The 21,353-nt window shown below is 32.4% G+C and overlaps 1 long non-coding RNA gene across 2 annotated transcripts; it reads right to left on the bottom strand.

The window, feature by feature from the left end:
* Positions 1-17,442: 17,442 nt before the first annotated feature.
* Positions 17,443-20,845, bottom strand: LOC127073427 (uncharacterized). 2 transcript variants are annotated; one of them, XR_007785756.1, is made up of 3 exons: positions 20,568-20,845; positions 18,017-20,343; positions 17,443-17,856 (listed from the first exon to the last, which is right to left on the bottom strand). It is a non-coding gene; the product is annotated as an uncharacterized LOC127073427 (long non-coding RNA). The 2 variants fall into 2 exon arrangements; XR_007785751.1 differs by having other exon boundaries at positions 18,017-20,845.
* Between the last annotated feature and the right edge of the window lie 508 nt (positions 20,846-21,353).

Raw genomic sequence — 21,353 nt, 5'->3', positions numbered from 1 at the left:
ACAGTATACTGTCATAACTTCTTGTTTGGCATTATACTTTTTCAGCAATTATTTCATCCATAATAATTGATATTTTTAATGATTCTCTTAGGTTGAGTAGATAGAATTCCATAACCACATGTGCCGTTGATATATTTAATGATTCTCTTACCTTGAGTGAGACTAATAACTCTTGGCTTAGCTTGGTAACAAGCACATACCCCTATTGAGAAAGTAATGTTAGGCTGCCTGGATGTGAGATTAAGGAGGTTGTTAGTCATGCTTCTATAGAGACTTTGATCCATATCAACTCATTGATCATCTTTAATAACCTTGATGTATGTTGCAGAAGGTGTACGTTTGTGTCTAGCACTTTCAAAGCCAAACTTATTTACATTGTTCTTGCCATATTTTCTCTATGATACAAATATTCTTCTTTCATTTCTTAAACTTGGAAACCAAGAAAGTAGGTGAGTTCCCCTACCAAACTCATTTCAAATTCATACTGCATTTGTTAAAGAAAATGTTCCACCATCTTGCTTGATATTCCTCCAAACACAATATCCTTCACATAAATCTTAGCAATCATTAGTTTACCTTCTTATTTCTTGACAAACAAGGTTTTATTAATACCACAAATGTTGTAACTATTAGTGGTGAGGTATTCAGTGGGACTTTTATACCAAGCTCTTGGAGCTTGTTTTAGCCCATATTGAGCTTTCTTCAGCTTGTAAACATGATTTGGCGCACTAGGATCAATGAATCATTTGGTTTTCTCCACATAGACTTCTTCATTCAAAAATTCGTTCAAGAAAGCACTTTTGACATCCATTTGGTACAACTTGAATTTTAGAAGACATGATATTCCTAATAGAAACCTGATAGGTTCAAGACAAGCAACTGGAGAAAACGTCTCATCGAAGTCGATAACTTATATTTGGGTGTATCCTTGAGCTACTAAAAGAGCTTTGTTCCTGGTCACATTTCCATTTTCATCTGACTTGTTCTTGTAAATCCACTTTATTCCTATGATGTTGACTGAATCTGGTATGGGAACCAGCTCTCACACTTTGTTTCTTTCAAACTGAACAAGTTACTCCGGCAAGGCATTAATCCAATATTTGTTAGTTAACACTTGTCAAAATATCCCAAAAGAAATTTCCATGATGGTCTTTGTGCAATTTTTATACACATGATATGCTCTATGTTGACATAATATCCTAAGAAAATTCCTTGATCACTCATAGGATCCATCTTGCACCTTTGGTCTTGATCAATCAAGATGTAGGACTTGCTGCCAAACACATGAAAGTATTTGACATTAGGTTTTATTTCTTTCCATAACTTGTAGTGAGTGACTTTAGTGTCAGGTCGGATGTTACTCTATTGTGAAAATGGCATGCTATGTTTGTTGATACATGCCATAAGTAATAATTTAAATTCTTCACTTGAATCATAACTCTGACCATATCTTGAAGAGTTTTGTTCTTGCGTTCAACCATTCCATTTTGTTATGGTTTAATTGGTGCAGAAAACTCATGGGAAATACCGTTTGAATAGCAGAATTCAGAAAACCTTGAGTTTTCAAATTCCCTTCCATGATTACTTCGATTCTAACAATCTTGCATACCTCCCTTCCTTTTTCACGCTGGAATTGTTGACATAACCTTTCGAATATGGTAAAAGTGTTTGATTTTTCTCTAAGAAAATCAATTCAGGTGTATCTTGAGTAGTCATGAACACACACAAACACATATCTTCTTCCACCCAAGCTCTCCACTTACATGGTGATATGTGGAATGTTAAGACGGTATATAGATGGTCTTAATTGCATATGTGTTAGTATGTGTGCATTCATTCATAGCATGGTTGACTTCATTGTGGAAGTGGTGAAACTGTGGGTTCACATGAGCAGACGTTGATTCTCAATTGGAATCAGGCGTAGTATTAAGCGGTGATCCTTCATTGGAAACAGACGTTGCAGACGTTAATCCTTAATTGGGATTAGGCGTAGTATTAAGCGGTGATCCTTCATTGGAAACAGACGTAGGGCTTTGGTCTTGTCCGGATCGGAAGCGTGGCTTGGATTCTAGATATTGAATCGGAAAGCGGTGAAACTTTGAGTTCACATTGAGGTACCACATGCATAGAGTCACATTGTCTTGCATTGAGTCGTCTATAGCTATGTGATCATTGAATGCATGTATTGATGTGGATGCGATGTACGTTTGAAATATGTGAGATATTTGTTGGTTAATATTATTGACGTGATTATACCAAGTGTGATGAATTCTTAAATTGTGTTTTAATTCATTGTGCCTTATTATGCTATTTCATAATGATTGGAATTCTCACCCTTTCTGTTTGAATGTTACCTTTACATGGGTATCGTGCAGATACTACAGAGTAGTATTGCTGGACTAGGTGGACGGTAGCTCGCTCAAGATTAGCTGGAGAGTTTCCGTATTTAGTTTGAAATTTGGTAATGAGTCAATGCTCTGGTCATGTAACACTGGGTAGATTAGTGGTATTGAACTCATATCTTATTTTGATATGCTTTATGTCATTAATTGTTTTATTTTATTTGAAGTGATTATTGAGAGATGATCATGGTATGGGACATGGATCATATTATGAATTATATGAGTATTCTTTATTTTCCGCTGCGAACGCATATTGCTTGAATATTCATGATGAGTGAAATGTGTTATTTTGAATGACCAGGTGTGTTGTTGGTTTTTGAAAGTTTTAAGTTTCGAAAACGTCGATGTGACGCCCTTTTCTTTATATGCGTGCTTATTTACTCTGATTATATGCTAAATAATTTGGGGTAGAAAAAGGGGTGTTACACTTATGGCCCTACGTGATCACTAATGGGTGAAGGATTATGGGAATCTTGGGGTGAACCAGAGGAAGTTTCCACTTCATAGTCATAACTTAATCGACGGTGTTGTTGCTCATCCTAACCAATAGCAGGAAATGCTAAAAATAAAGCTATTAGTATAAGAGTACCTGGTTAAAAGGATCGATGAAGCGGGAGGAGTGAAAAAGGCGAAAGCTTTAAGCTAAATTCAGAATCACTTAAAGAGGTGTTCTCGATAAAAGGGAACAAAAGCGTTTCTCTAGAAAAGTGACCGAAAGCTTGAGAGCTAAAGGGTTGCAAAAACTTCCAAATATTTAACTCACCCTATTTATAAGCAATGACAACTAAAAGATCAAGACCGACTATGAACATATATCATAAGATCAATGGCTACAATTCCACCTTGGAAAACATGCCAAACTCAAGTGCACTTAAGCACTCTATGAACTGCACCACACCCTAGCTGGTCACGTCATCACACGTGTCATGAATGGGTGACGAGGCGTCTTCATGATAGAACCACATTAAATGTGTTTATTTCCCCATTACTTTTGTAAAGTTGATCCCAAGAGATTCAATTTTACTCCATATTGGACTACAACAGAGAGGTCGGTCAATGGCACTTAAGGCTTCCTCCGACCCCTTAAGTTCTCAAAAACTCCTTGGGGGAAATTGTTTTAAACCGGCCAAAAGGCCTAACTTACGACGGCCCAATCCATCTTAAGCACACTCTACTCGATCCAAAATATAAAAAAAGTTAACACGTTATGAAAAGGTACACAATCTCTGATCTCTAATTTCACTTTATTCATCTTGAAACTTGAACTGACTTGGGTATTTGAGTGCTAACCATGCAAGTTCACCCTGCGTCATTGTAAAGGAGAACATAACCATTGTTCAAGACCAAACGATCATCAACCTCTCATCATTTCAGTTTCCTTCGTGAGGATAGAAGATCTATTTCTAGTTACCAAATGGAACATTAACCATTTCTTGCACCGTCTTGGTCGCCCTCTCCTACACCTCCTTGGTCACCCTCTCCGCCACCTCCTTGTTCAACCTCCCATCCACCTCCTGGTCATACTATTCTAAACCTCATTGGTGCTTATCTCTTTCATCGCAATGGTCTTCATCTCATTCATCTCCTTGGCCTCCCTCTCTCTCACCTCTTGGGTCACCCTTTCATCTACCTCGTGGGTCATAGTTGTCCACTCCTTTTATAATGTTTCCATTATCTTTTGATCTATTAACTATTCAATCTAGTTTTCACATATTATTTCAGTCTTTGATGATAATCAACAAAAAAAACCTTAGTCTAACACCTCTTCCAGTATCACAGATACACCCCATCATGCTTACTAGTTCCAATCACTTCCATCAATATATGATGGTGCCGTTGTGGAACAAAGGCACAAATATTGGTTTTTTCAACCAAAAAATCCTATAACGCAAATAAAAATTCATTACCAAATTGAATTAACTACCATTAATAATGTTGAAAATTGAATCTACTTACAATATTTTCTGCCACTTTGCATGTAGCCTCTGATGTGAACTCGTCTCCTGGTCTTTGACGTGCTCTCTTCTATTTTTCATGGTGTGATGATGGAGATGGGATACAATTAAGGATTAGAGAATGATCTACCAACTCTTGATCTCTTTGTTTTCTTTTTCCTTTTACAATAGTCTCCTTCAGTTTATCATATCCTCCACAAGATAATTCACGAGATATGGTCTCCATTATTCATTTGTAGCATAACGCAGTATTTCATAAAGATCGAAAACTGAAAGTTTGGGTTTTTGGTAGGTAATCTAGCAAAATGGTTTTCTTGCATTATACCTACGATAGATGACTTAATTTCAAAGTTATTAGCCCCTACATCAAGATGGAATATGCTTCAATGTGGTTTCTCATAAGTGGAAATAACATAATCCTTAAGTGAAGGATTATCATAATCCATAGCTCGTTGTTGTCTTAGTAATCAATGTCTCTCCGTGTAAGAAAGCTCAATTTCGTTTATCGATTCAATAAGATTCCCTGCACTATAAGATATTTGGATAAAATTGATACAAAGTGAGAATATAAAATTCAATAAAAAGTGTTTTAGTCTAGACGAAGACGATAGAGAATAACAATATTAGAAAATTTAAGTCCCCGACAACTGCACCAAAACTTGACACGCCGCAAGCATACACAATATCAAAGTAGTATAATTGATTTATATTTCCCATGAAGACCAATTCTCTAAGTACTGGATTCAACTAGTTCCGTGTTTAGCTAAAACAATCGAGTAGTTTGATGTTTGAAAAAAATGAATTAAAATACTAAAAGCAGGACTTAGGGTACATGAATTTTGTTCCATTTGGGAACCAGAAATGGATGTTCTAGCTCTACTTAGGAACCAAAAATAGAGATAGTTGAATAACTAGGGATCTTGAACGGTGGCTCCGATTTCTCTTAGCATGTGAACTATTTTATACTTTGGGTTGAGTAGACTTCGGATGCCTTTTCTGAATTTGAGGTATCTGTCCAAAAACATATAAAAGTTGATACTTCTCAACTTCATCCGGGGTCATGGGCATACATAAGGGTATTCCATTTGTGTTCCGAACATAAATCCTAGAAGCCCAAACTTGCTTGGACAACTTTCGTAATCAGGGGCTTATTTACTTTCATCCGATCAACCATTAGTTCGACCCCTTTAAGCTAGAATGGGGCGACTTTCTATGAAATTTTTATTGGTGAAGCCTTTCAACCTCAAAGATCACTTTTTTTTATATTATATCTCTGTTGATTCTCTCTGCTTCTTTTGGATATCGTATCTGAAGTATTGATCCAAAGTCCATTTTAATCGGGCAATTCATTCCTACTTTACTAACTCGGGTTCTCTTTCTCTGGATGAGGTAATAATGAAGGAGGAGATACAATATTGTCTTTAAAGACTTGGCTATGAAGGCGGGTTCGGCCCTGGTGACGTGCCTTATACCAATGTGAGATAAAGGTGAATTGATATTCATGTTATCTCGAGTGTGGTTAGCCAAGAGGAGAGGAGGAAGATTTTTGATGAGGGCAAAGTCTTCTTCATTTTTTATGACATGCATGATTGCGTGTTATAAATAACATGTATAAAATAAGCAAGTTGAACATGTTCTACAACCTTGTAGATGCTTAAGGAATTCGAGTCGTGGTGAATACTAGGACTTTTTCCTCAGCCCCCACTCCTCTGGCAACCGATGCACCTTCTCCAGCTCCTTCTCCTAACCCAGTTATAGAAGCTTTTTCTTCTGTTCATGATACTTAAAATCAAAATTTACATTTTATAATACTACTTAAAAAATTCATCTCATCCCCGCGTATCGCGTGAGTCTATATCTAGTTATAAATTAATGTTAGAACTTGATTAATATTATGTATTTTATTACTTAATGCATCAGTGAAGTTCGTTAATAAGTTATAAATAAAATATATGGTTAATATCATATATTTTTGTGGTTAATGCAATAAAAAATTATTTAATAACAACTCTTATATTTGTGTTACGAAACTAATTTTAAAAAAAATATAAATATTTTTTATTTAAAATAAATCTTTTTATAAAAAAAATTTATTATAAAAACATTGTTCACCATATAAATACGTAAAAATCTTTGGTGTAACTATTAGTCTAGGGAATGAATGTAAGAATAGTATTAATTGCCTTCCATGAAATCATTTACAATTACAAAAATGTACAAATGTTGGCAGATCTACTATATGACAATACATTCATAATACTATTGACAATTATTAGCAAGATATCAATTGTCTATTAGGAAGCTGAGATATCTTTAGAAAAGTTAGAAAAGTATTAACAATTTTTTTTTATTTCGATACTCTTTAAATTAGTGTTTAACATCTATATAATTTTCATACAATATTTGTCAAACAATTCAAATAAAATTTTTAAATTATTTTTTCTTCAACACACGTTATGTATTTTTTAGACAAATTTCATACATATAAAAAGATTAACCATGTATTAAAACAATATTATAAAAAAAAATTGAAGATATTAATTTTGATTAAAATATTATATAATGTCTTATTATTTATGTCGAAGTCCATATCTTATAGGTTTAAGTTTCCTTTCCACTTACAATTTCCACTCCCTCCATTGGTTCATTGTTTGCCAAAAGATAGAAATGTATTAGAATATAATCTTTCTTTACTTCCTCTAGCAATTACTCAAACCAGACACTATAAGAGATGATTGTTGATCGATTTAATGCATTGGTCATAACAGGAGATGTTACTGAATTTGATTCCAACATTTGTCTCTTTTAAAATGTTCTCTTTGAATATTTGCAATGTCTTGGAGGAAGAATATAAACTTTTATTTTTCTTCTTCCTTTTTGACCTTGCCCCCTAGTAGAATTTATCAACAACCCCCTAGTAGTAGAGGTACCCCTAGCCCCCACGACTTGAAGCCAGGTATATAGATTGTTCAAAGTATCTAGTAAAAGATAGAGATGTACTGCACTAGAATAAGAACGAACACGTGCTCTTGAATAAAGTAAAATGATTCATAATTTTTGGAGGAACCAACTCTATTAATTAAAGTAATTTTTATTTGACAATAAATAATCAATTTGACCATTCTTATATTGTAAAACTTTTGCTCCAGTCTTTGATAAGTTTATTTTTATCATACCAATTAATATAATCAACCTTTGGTGGAGTGAATAGTTATAGTGATATGTAATATGAAAAAGTGTAATTCTTCATTCTACTCTAAATGGAGAGGACAACTACTTATTTATATATGGATGAAGCCCTATCTTACCTAACATGGAGGTGCTTTATATGATACTTTCACCTCTAACTAACAACTAACTACCATATACTATATTTGGAAAGCTTTATATTTAAATAAGTAACTGTTTTCGTAAAGGGAAAGGTGATATAACCTAACTAGTGTGATAAGCCTCCACAAGTTGGAGGATAGATTGTGATCATGCTCAACATATATAAAAGGATGTGGAAAGATTAAGGAAATAGAGGTTTTGTAAAAAAATATGTAACTTGATCTTTTGATGGAACCGACGAGAACTTGGAAATGTCATTTTCGAGTTTCTCATGAATCAAGTGGCAATCCATTTCAAGGTGCTAGGTTCGCTCATAAAAAACGGAATTTCACTATTACAAAAAACACATTTTATCTAAGGCACGAAGGGGATTTTGCCTCGGTTGTACAAGCGAGATAACAAAGATCGTCATGAAAACTTGTCACTTTACCCCTCGATTTCTGATTAACCGAGGGGATAGTTGAAATGGTCATTGATTTGATTCTCAACAACAACATTTATATATTTTCAAAACTAACGTCACACACCTCTCGATTTCTATTAAAAATCGAGGAGAAAAAGAAATATATTTTTTTTAAATACAAATTACATTGTTTACACAAAGTATTAAATTACATTGTTTACAATTATTCATTTTTTAAAATTAAAATACAAAGTTTCTTATGTTATATTGTTTTGCTTTCAATCTGCAAGTACACATTTTTGACAAATCTGATTCATCATCTTCGACGTTATTCTTTGAGAAGAACAAATCCAAATTTTGTTGCATACCCGTTGCTTTTTTAAATTGAAGGATTTTTTACTCATCCAATTTTTGATATAACATAAAAAAGGTTAGATACATAACATCAAATTTCAGCTAAAAGATAATATATTATGTGAGAACACCAACCTTAGAACACTTTTTTTTCTGGACTTGCAATCCATCTCAGAGATTTGTTCCAAGTTTCTTTAAATTTCACCATTTTCATGGAAAATGCTTTCATTTTTAATGTTTGAGTTACACAATATAGCGTCCAAGATATATAGTGGTGGTGCTCACGTTCTATTGGCTGTTGAGAGTTTCTAGTGGATTGATGTTTTAGAAATATCTTAAGAGGTGTTACTTTATAAATGTAAGGCATTGATTCGTTGTAGGTTAACTGGGTAACTATACCCCTCAGTTCTTTAATAACACAGACGGGAAAGGTTCTTTCTTTTTTAATTAAAAAATAAAATAAAATAGAGATTTTTCCCTCGGTTTTATAAAAGAACCAATGTAATATATTACTTGCAAAAAATGGTGAATGGTGAAAAATTGAAATAACATGTATTGTTTCTTTTTTCAATTTTTTTATCATTCACCACTCTCTTTGTGTGCTTCAATATTCAAAACAAAAATTTTAAGATCTTATATTATGAAACAACAACATAGCTTGCAATTTTCTTTGTGACCACTTTCTCAATGTTGTTAACCGAGAAAAACAATAAATTATGGAGTGTTTTCTTTGATTGATAACATATGAAGGTTATTCCAAAATATAACAATGATCTTGCTGGAGGTGGAAAGAACAACAACAATAACAACAAAAACACCATAATATGAGATGGATTGCAAGAGTAAAAAAAATATTTTGTTCAAGGTTAGTGTTAGAAGAACAACATACAACACATAACCTTGAAGATTTTTTCTGTCTTACAATCCATCCAAAATCAATGGTGTACGGATTTGGAGCGACTATAAATAAGTTAGGTTTAAGGTAAAACTTAATGAACACGTGCTTTTATAGTAAAATCTGATTATATAACCCCTCTGTTATTAAAGAAACCAAAGGGATAAACCGATTAATTTACGAATAAGAATTAAAATTAAAAAAGGCCACTTTTAAAGAAATAAAAATATAAATTGCATTTGCTGGGATTCGAAGCATGTCTTGAATTAGTTTTCACGTCGGCTATATTAAAAAACTGAGGGAATATATGGTACTAAAAAAAACATGGCGTGTCCTAGAATTATACTTCGGTTTTTTGTTGGGTGAGGTGAAATCTTTGTTAAGAAATGTATTATTTGTAGTAGTGTTTGCTGCAATATAGATAACACTAAGATTGGCACAGTAAAGTTATGGTGGTTTGGTTGATGAGATATGAAAATCATCAAGGAGATAAGCTAGCCATTGAAGTTCACACACAGCTGCAACTAATGCTCGATATTCCGCTTTCGAAGAAGACATGGATACAATCATTTACTTCTTGGAGCACCATGAAATCACAGATTTCCCTAAGAAGAAGCATTGGTCGGATATGGATCTTCGTGTGTCAATTCAACCAGCCCAGTCAGCATCAGAGAAACCTGTGATATGGAATGATGAGTCTCGAAGAAAGAAGAGAACTTGAGTTGGACTTTGTTTCAAGTATCAAAGAACTCTTGAAGCAACCTGAAAATGTGTGGCAGAAGGTTTGTTGAGAAATTGACTTAATTGTTGTGTGATGAAAGTAATATCTGGTCTAGTGGTTGTCAAGTATAACAGTCGACCAATTAATCTTCTATATCCTTGAATATCCATGCGTGGAGAGCTAATGTCATTGGATAGTTTAATAGAAGGATTTGCAGGTGTGCTGACAGGTTTGAATCCAATGAAGCCTGAGTCAGATAGGAGGTCAGTACAATACTTTCTTTGACACAATGATATACCTTTTCTTGGAATGAGCAACTTCTAATCCAATAAAGTATTTTAGTTGACCCATATTTTCATTTGAAAAAGATTGTGAAGGACTAATTTGATCTTATCAAATTCCTCTAGTGAATTTCCAACAATGATTATGTCATCTACATATACTAGAAGAAAAGTGAAAGAGTGTTTTTCTTGTTTGATGAAAAGTGAGTGATATGCATTAGCTTGAACATAATCATTGCGAATGAGGGTGGAGGTCGATGTTTCATATCACTTTCGACTTTCTTGTTTAAGTCCATAAAAAGATTTATTGAGTTTGCAAACTTGATTTGGTTTGTTGGTTTTGATGCCTGTAGGAATGGGCATGTAAACATATTCTTGTAGTTCACCATGCAAGAATGCATTGTTAATATATAATTGGTGTATGCTCCAATTATGTATGGATGTGAGGGCTACGACTAATCTGGTTGTTGTGAGCTTGACTATAGGTGAATATGAACCAAAATAATTGAGTCCTTCAAATTGACTGTAGTCTTTAGCTACTAATCTAGACTTAAATCTTTTAATTATACCATCAGTATGAAACTTGATTTTGTAGATCCATCTGCAACCCATAGGTTTGATGTTAGGTGACAAGTCAACAATGTCACATATACTTGTTCTCTTAAGAGTTGCAATATCAGTTAGCATAGCTTGTTTCCACCATTCATACTTGTTTTCCTCAGTAAAAGATTTTGGTTCAATTATAGAGTTAAGAGACATGACAAAGTGAGAATGCATAAGTGATAACTGAGAACAAGTCATGAAATTTGAAAGAGGGTAAAATGTATCTCAAGATGAATGATTGAGTGCATAAGTGAATGTATTGCAGACATAGTCTTTGAGGCATGCTAGTTGCATTTTTGGTTTGATATGTTGATCATTGCTAGTGTTGATTAAGTCAGTGGCATCATCGTTAGGGTATTGAGATTTGAGTGTGTCAGATGTTGGTTGTTGTGAATGGATTTTAAATGATGATGATTTATTATCATTGTGAGTTGTAAGTGGTGTTTGATGTGTAAGGGAAGAATAATGGTGGTCAATGGATAAAGGTCTTGTGGTGTGGGATAAGATTAAATTTCCGAAGTGGAGTTGGGACTAGTGTTGGTTTGTGGAAAAGGAAAAACATGTTCATGAAATATTACAAGTGTAGAAATAAATACTTCATTATTTGGGTGATCCAAAAAAATATATCCTTTATAACCTGTCTTGTAGCCTAAGAAAAGAGATTTTCTTACTCTTAAGTCTAGTTTGGATCTGTGTGACAATAGAGTAGATGCAAATACAAGACATTCAAAAACTTGTTGTAAATCATGGTCTTTATCAAATAAAGTGTAATAGGGTGATTTGTTGGATAATATGGGAGTTGCCACTCTAATGATCAGAAAAATGGATTGGTTTATGTCATATAACCAATAGGAATTTTGAAGTTAGATTGGTACAACAAAGCTCTTCCAACTTTCAAAATATATTTATGTTTTCTTCTCTCCTCTCCCATTTTGTTGGGGAGTTTCAACACAAGACTTGTGGTGTATGATGCCTTTGGTGTTATAAAATGAGGAAAGAAAAAATTCAGGACCTTGTTTGTCGAGGGATGGTTTTGTGTTGGTTTTAAACCATGTTGACAAAATTTTGAACATTTGACTACTTATGATTTGGCTTTCATGAATATAATCCTTGTAAACCTACTCTAATAATCCACAATGTTTGAGATAATAATAAACTTTTTTGATAGGATAATATAAAAAATAATATTAAACAATATAAAGTGACTTATATTATGACACATATTTTTTCTAAAAGATATTGTAATAAAAAACAGAGGGAGTATTGATTAAGAATCTTTTAACTCGTTTATTTATGATGTTAATATTTTTTTAATTGCATATCAAAATTATTATTTTTTAAATTATCTTTTATCTAAAATTTTAAGACCTAAAGAATTTCGAAAGTAACACCATATATTAACCTAAAACACATATATTAACTTAAAATATTATATATTAATCCAAAATCTTAGACGTGCAAGAAGAGTTATATCGATTTTATTTGTGATTGATCGTATTTTAGAAAATAATCTCACGATAATAAGAGAGATATTGTATTAATTCAAAACCTTAAGATATTGGATATGTGAATCATCTCTTATGTAAATATTTAATATTAATTTTTTCATACGTGATATATCAATCAAATATAATATCATATTCTGAAAAGTTTAATAATTGAATGATTGATAATGGATGTGAAACTTTTCGCTTACACTTACAAGTAAAGTTTCTTTATAGTTATTTTGTAAAAAGAAGCTACCAGATGATTTTAATCGATACAAAAATTAACAGCAACTACATCTTGATGTCAAATCGATGACATCACAGTGGTAAAGTTAATAGTAACCTAGAACAAGATAACAAATCTTTTGACATGCATTCAATTAATCTACATGAATTCATGGCCTAACTTTTTGAAACAACACAACCCCTTCAGATTTAGTCTCTGATTACGGCGGTTGAATGTCCAGTAAATAGAGAAAATGTAAGACCTTACTACTTTCTTTACATTGTATCTAAATAAAGTTAACAAATCCAAAATCACTTAATTCACTATTTTTTTATATACAATTGCTTGCTTTTAAAGAAAAGATAGAGAATCTTATAAAAGTGGGTTGGATAGGAATATATGATAATCATATCTAGCAGGTGAAAATAGCACTTAAGCTTATTCTAATTGGTTAAAAAAAGTTGTGCTTATAACTACTAAAAAAGTTAAATTAGCTAAGTAAAATATAAAATTTGTCTCCGCAATAGAATAATTTTAATATAATTTTGGATTGGTATATTTGAATTGACTTAAACCTTGGTTTTACACGAAGGGATCTCCATCCTTTAGGGTTATAACAAATTAAATTTTGGAAGAATATTTAAAAGGATATAAACGAGTTCAATCCAATATCGAGTCATATTGGCCGAACTCACTGTTCAGGAAGACAAGAAATTAATGATAATAATGACGGAACTATCAAAATCATTAAGATTTGGATAAAGAGACTTGGGTATAAATGCACAATGGCAAATTATTTAGACACGACTATCTTAAGGGTTACGTCTGTGTTTGGCATATCAAAGGCAATATCTCTTATGATGTAATGTACTTTTGCAAGTACATTTGACATCAATTGTGGAGATTGGTAAAACAGGTGCGGACCTCCGTCGGCTAGAAAAGCTGCATGTATTCACTTCTTTTACAATTCCGCTTGATTATGTAAAAATTGTCAAGTTGTGATGTAAAGTCACAAAACTACCGTTTACACAAAGAAACCTCCTTTAGCTAGAAAATTCGACAATTCCACTCACGGTGAGACTTCATCGATAAGGGAGATTCGATCGGAGCCAGATAACTATAATCAATGTCTTTTTATCCAAGAAGGAGAATTGACTTTGTGGCCTCATTATTCTATCATCGATGATGATTCTCCTTTTGATCAATCCTCTTCCCCGATTTCATTAACCAATCGTTGGAGGTGGTTAATAACAACAATATCATGCAAACTCCTCACAGTGTGTCTCAACTAATTCAACTCTAGAAGTCCTCGCCACAACGGATGTTCAAGCATGTGCCTCTAAACTCATAGTATTTCTTTTGATCTTAGGCAGCGCTTTTAAGCGTGGTCGATTCTAGCGCTGCAATAGGTATATACATCGCTTTTTTTAAAGTAAAAAAACTGGCTTAAGTGCACTTTAGACATCGTTTTATGGTAAAAATGTTGGCTTAAGTGCAATTTAGACAACATATTCTCTTAAAAATGTTGGCTTAAGTGCATTTTAGACTGTGTTTTTTTTTTCTAAAAGCGCTGGCTTAAGTGCACTTAAGTAAGCGTTGGCTTAAGTATATTTTAAAAACCGCTTTCTGTTAAAAACGTCGGTGTAAGTCCTCTTTAGGAAGCACTTTCCGATAAAAACATTGGCATAACTTATCATTAAGTAGCACTTTTTGTTCAAATCATTAGCGTAAGTCATCATTAGGAAACTTTATAATAAAAATGATGGCGTAAGTTATCATTAAACAATGCTTTATGCTAATAAGTGTAGTCTTATATATATTCTACACAAGAATTTTATTTAGCTTAAGTTACCTTTAGGTAAAGCACTTTTATTAATAACCGTTGGCTCATGTCATATTTAGGAAGCATATTTTTTTTCCGTTAAAGTGTGAGATATATTCTCCTAAAATATATAATTATAAAATAACACAAGTGAATATTCAAAAATATTTTTAGACTCATTATGGTTATTTGTGACCAAACATAAACTTCAATAAAAATCCATAAAATTAAAAATTAAATTAAAAATATTTCATTTCAAGCACAAAGAAAAATAATAAAAAATTACACAAATTAAAGAATAAAAAAAGAAACATAAGACTACAAATTAAAAGACAAGAAGTGACAAAGAATGAGATAAAAAATAAGAGAGAAATAATTTTATGGATATTTAAATTTCTTTTTAAAATAGTCATTAAATATTAAGTAAGAAAAATGTAACATGAAACATGATTTAGCCGTGTGGTAATATGATTTTTAAATCATCGAAAAACAAGGTTTTGAGCCCCATTTTTGAATTTTTTATAGATAAAATTATAATTAATCATATTATATATATATATATATATATATATATATATATATATATATATATATAATGATTAGGATAAAAACTCAATATATACAAAAATTAAGATTGATTAAAATACAAAATAATTATAATTAAATTTGATTTTAATTAATACATAATTGTATTTTTGATACATATTTTTTAATTATTATAATTGTATTTTTTAAAAATTTGAATCCATTTATAAAATTATAAAGGGGTCTCTGATATGATTGGACCGACCTTTTATATATATATATATATATATTAATCACTTAAGGCAACTTATTTTATTTATTTTTCAAATGTTGTCTAATATACTACTTAAGACAACACTTTTATTTAATAATTGCTGCTTAATATAATTTAAGACAACTGTTTTTCATTTGAGCGTTGTCTAAAGTAAATCACGCGTAAGATATAGTTTTTAAAAATTATTATTCTTTTGTTTAACATATAGCAACCTTATAGCAACCTTATGCCAATGTTATTATGAAAAGCATGGTCTAATGTCCTCTTTTTGCTTTTTAGCAGGGTTTTTATAAAAATACGTTGGTGAAAAGGGTATTGCCTAAACTCTATTTGGCATAATTCTTTATGAGGTACAATATTAGAGCCGATTCAAAATCGTCACCAATTCGAGAACTTATGTGAAGGAATCCATTAGTAGATTCGTGTGGTCCACCAGATGTGATGCCAACAAAGATTTCAAAGAAGTTCGATGCAACTTACAAAAGGAGCAACATGCGCAGCAACGACGCCTTTGACAATATTTGATGAACGACATGGTTCTAGTAGCAATGACTAACCACTTTGAAAGGTATCAGAGCATGATTCAGAAGAAAAAGGGAAACGAGGCAAATGAATGAATGTATTAGAGTGAGGAGGGCCATTTCATTTAAATTCTATTTTAGAATTCAAATGTTTGATTAAACTCTTAAGTCCTGCTATAAACACTCATAAAAAAATTAATTATGTGAGTAAAGGGGTGTTTAAATCGACATATGTTAGTTATGCATTGCCCTTGATTAGTCTATGTGCTTCAAATTTAATGGTATAATCCAAGTATAGGTAAAATATAAACACTAACAGCTTCCGCTTGTTACACCTAAAATCCAAGAGATGATTACAAATAATTGAACTTGTGATTTCATGATGATTCATATAAAGTGTGGAATAGAAGTAAGACAACGTTTACAGAATCATAATCTTTCACAACTTGGTTTTATAAGCTAAAGATAGTCTTATCTTTAAGTAATACTGTCTTCAGTCTCAAATATAAAGAACAACAAAAAAATTTAATAGTCTTAAATATAAAAACAAATTCCTATAATTATTGTATTCAATATTATTATTTCAAATATACTCATACTTTTTCACATTTTTATGTTTTTTAAAGGGTATATTTCCTTTTAAAATTTATTATATATAAGACCGGAGGAAATATATACTATAAAGGAGGATTGTTAACAGTTTTAATAACAACTATGGCTCATTTGTTTTAACAAATCGATTTTCTCGGTGTAGATGAAAGAGAATCAACTACAAAAAATGATGATGGATGTAATGGGTGTGATAGGATGATAGAGTATTTGAGGAAATTTGGGAAGGATTTTGGTAAAGACTTAGGAAAAGAGTTTTGAACTCAGTTGTATTCAAAATATATGGAAGAGGTGAAGAAAAATGTTGAGAGCATAAGGAAGAAGATGAAGTTTCTCATAGTAGTAGTTATTTATTTTTGGGCTTATTTTTTCTAGTTTTAGGAGCATGTAATAGAAATTGATGTAATAATGTAAGTTGATGTAACACAATTTTTTTATGTGTACTGTAATTTGATCCTTTAATGAATGAAAACCAAGATTGTGGCATTATGTTTTTCTGGTTGAAACTTGCTTTGGTTCAAAATTATTGCAGTTTGGTTATCTGTTTCAAATAGCATGTATGTAACAAAAGTTGGACATAAATTTGACACTAATGCTGTAAAACTGTGTAGTATTTTAAGTTGGACATAATTTTGACATACAAGATAGATTCCATGACATTAAAATAAACACAGGAAAGGAAAACCAATATTATGGCATTATGTTCGATCATGTGTGTTCCATAGCAGGCATGTTCCACAACAGTAAACTAATGAGCATAACATGTTTTTTCCTTAGTAGGATGTTTCCACAACAGGTATGTTCCATAGTTGTAACTTGTAAATTGATAACAGTAAATTAAGAATTACAAAGATGAGGTATGCATTATATATTGATCCAAAATGAGCATATATTATACTTTACAAAGATGTTCCAAAATGAGCACATATTGTGCATAACAAAGATGTTTCAAAATGAGCACATAATATGCATGACAAACAGTTTCAAAATAAGCATTACATTACAAAAGAGTAAACTAGAAATTACTAAGACAATTGCGTATAAATTTCATCCCATGAATTCATTTTGCGCTCAAGTCCATAGTTTATAATCTTCATGGGTAGGACCATGAGATTCATCAGGTGCACTATCAATTTCCAATGCTGCAACTGCACTTGATCCTGGGCCAACATTGTTTTTAGACCTCCAAATAGTTTTCAATCTATAACTACTCCTCTTAAGTGCTTGATGTTTCTTCTTCTCATGTTGTTTCTTCTTCTCAAGTTTTTTCTTCTCTCAAGTGGTTTCTTCTTCACCTTACTTTGAGAATTTGGCTTGGGAATTCCTTGATAAACAACAAGCCTAGGATTACAAACTTGAGAATGTGGATCCAAGGTTGATCTTCAAAAGAGCCATTATTTCTTCAATCATTGCATTTATTTCTGGATCATTCCAAATTTCTTTAGTACCTATATTTGATGATACACCTTTAGTAATAAGTTTTTCTAACACCCCCTCATTTTGGTTTTCTTCTACACAGTCAAATTGCAACAAATTATATATATATTAGTCAGTTTGCAATTCAATCATAATAAATGAGAATGCCACTAAACAAATTTGAAAAGTTACCTTTTGTTTCAATGCATTAGGGTCTTATTCATTGCTTTGACATTTCCTTGAATTATGGCCAACTTTGTCTTATTTGGTGTACCTATATGTCAGACCATGTCTCCTCATCCTTGACCCTGATTCATCATGCTCCCTAAACATCAATTTCTTAGGCCTACATGGACCCTTCTTATATTGTGATGGTAACCTATCTTCAACATCAACAGTTAGCCACATGTTTATACCATTAATGAGACTTACATTGTTTTCATAACACTTTTATAAGCCTCCCTCATATAACGAGAATCAACAAATAATTCTAAATTCAAATTTTAATAATGCATAGCAGACAAAACATGTTTACAAGGTATCTCTACTAGGTCATAAAAGAAACATGAACAAGTTTCTTTCCCAAGCTCCACTATAAATTGAAGTCCATTATAGGGATGGTCAACTTTCCAAATGTCACTCGTACTCCATGTTGGCAGCCACTGACCACTCAACTGAACCTTCTTATCTAGTCGTGTCTTAGGTATGGGCATGACCTGGTGTTTCCATTTATCAAGCCTAAACAAATTTTTAACAAAATAATTCATCAAATAGTTTCTAATCCACTCACACATTGTGAGGATTGGTTTATCCCTAACTTGTAATTATACTATTAAAAGACTTACTAAGGTAGTTCGTCAAGGCATCACACTTTGGTAAAATCTAAAAGGATGCTTACACCATAGCTTTGTAGGGACTCCCATCACCCAATCCTATGTTTTTTTGTCTAGTTACTTTAGACCATTCATCTTTTTCTTCCAATCTTAAAAATAAGTATCTTTTTTCAGCTCCCATCAAAAGGTCCTTATTACAGCTCCACCACCAAACTTCTTAAAACTAACATACAAATTTCATAGACATATCCTATGCTTGATTTTGTTATTCAAATACACTCACAAAGCCCTGGAATTTTCATGAAAATACAGTTAATCAAAGTAAATGTAACAAATGAAACCATACTTTAATTTGGTGGAAACCATCTACTCCAATAAAAAAAATCTACATCCTTTAGTAAAACCTTTCTTACAAACATAAAAGCAAAAATATAATTTTCCCAATATTTGTGGAATAGTTGGAAATGGTCTCTCAATGTTAATTTTCATAGTATTTCCAACACCTCGCTTCTTTAATTCTATTGCATATCTCCACAACATGGTATATTATTTTTATGCATCTCCTTAAATAATTTTATCAGCCATGTTCCTACCTCTCAATGCCTTTCCTTTGGTGATACCCACAAAGTACTTCATCCTTAGCACATACATTATCTCATGCACTTTAACCTTACCCATTGACTTCCTTTTCTCCACCACTAGCTTGGACACCCACCTGGCATTGATAGCTTTATTATTTAAAATCCTAACACATGTGTGTGTCCCCACCCATTTCTTTAATTGGTAGGTGTGTCTGTCGCCCACTTTACCACACAATACCACAAAACCACTATTACCCCTGCACTCTACTCTAACCCTATAACTTTAATTTTTAATAAATTTTATCTCTCTTTCATTTAGAACATACCACTCCCTAATAGCATTTTTGAATTCACTTAAACTTCTTATACTTGTTCATCAAATATCTTCTAAACTTCTTATAATTAGGAAGTTTTTCATTGCCACTATCATCAATCCTAGCTTTCCAATTCTTCACTTTCATAATCCGCATCTTGAGTTTCAACATTATTGGAATTCCTCTTTGAACTAGAACCTATATCTATGGTTGGAACAAGCATGTTCATCTCGGATGGGGATTTTATCTTCTTTGATTTTTGTTTCCTTTTACCTTAAATCTTAGTTACTTTCCATTTACCTCAACCCTAGTACCATGATTTGGTCTTTCCAATTCAACTTTCACAAATCCTTCATTTCTTTCACAAGTTCTTTCTTCTCACTATCATCAAACGTAATGCTTGTAATATCATCATCACTACTAACATGATCACTACCTTCATTGATTTGTTCAACATTAGGACTTAAGACCTTGATTAACACATATTTAACATCATTTTCAACCAATATATGACCATCAACATACTTATCAAGGTTGTGTTTGGAAATCTCCTTAACTTGTACATCAGTGATGAATTCAAGAAACCCTTCATTAAAGTACTATAATTTTTCTGCAACGCCTAAATTCATCATAACCCCACTTCTCAATTAAGCTAACAACCTAAAAACTCCACTTATGAGAGTCTTTCCCTTCTACAATGGTTTCATTCCCTCCCTTGTTAAACATGTGCTTATCACAAATAAAGTAACTCCCATGATGAAATATCACACTGAATAGGCTCATGTCTGCAACTACAGATATAACTAAGGGTTAAACAAGGGTTACAAGATTAAAATTAACAGTTTAATGAAACAAAACTCAATTTACCCACACGGTGAAAACCAAAATTTGGAAACCTAATTTTGATTGACCCTGAGCATTAAATAATTGGGATAATTGGAACATAAAAACTTTACATTCTAACGCATGTGGCATTAGGACCACTGATAAGTAAACAAGATTATACAAATCATACATTTTTGATGTCAAAGCTTGTCCTTGTTGCGATAAAAGATGAAACATATCCCAATGTCAGGAGAAATGTAAACTTAGTGTCAGCAAAAACACAGTGTCAGCACAACGCAGACAAACGGTGGTGAGTAAAGATTTAAATTCAAAAGATGGTGAGATTGAACATTCAAAGACGAAGGATGGTGATGTTGCACAAACATATATTAACAATGGTGAGGTTAAACATTCGAACACCAAAAATGGGTTTTTGAGGGTACAAAACATAGAAGAAAGAAACGTTATTCAAAAATTACGGTCCCAATTTAATTTTGAGTGTTTTTTCATTTTTTCATTTTAATTTAGTTAAAAAAAATTTAATAGGGTTAATCAAGTAATTTGGGGTTATTTTGGTCACTTACTGATAATGCGAAAACGTATCGTATATTTGAATTAATATGCATTGCTTTTTACTTGATTTTCCATAATATTACGCCGTATTTTATGTTTATTTCAGGTATTTATCGAATAAGAGATGTCTATGAAAGAAAAAGGGAAAATAGCAAAAAGGAAAGAAAAAGGGAAGAAAATGGAGCAAAAATGAAGAAATGTGTGGAACCCACAATATTTGAAGAAGGTGGCGCCCGCCACATGGCCTTACGAAGTGGTGGCGCCCACCACACACAATGTGGCGCCCGCCACAAAGCTTGGACGTGTGTGGCGCCCATTCCGCAAAAGGTGGCACCCGCCACGAAGACCACACTAGAGTTGTGGCAGCCGCCACCAACCTAATCTTCCTTCCTTGTTTCTCTCC

This window comes from Lathyrus oleraceus, chromosome 1, assembly GCF_024323335.1.
Source record: "Lathyrus oleraceus cultivar Zhongwan6 chromosome 1, CAAS_Psat_ZW6_1.0, whole genome shotgun sequence".
NCBI lineage: Eukaryota > Viridiplantae > Streptophyta > Magnoliopsida > Fabales > Fabaceae > Lathyrus > Lathyrus oleraceus.
This window is presented reverse-complemented; position numbering and strand designations above follow the sequence as displayed.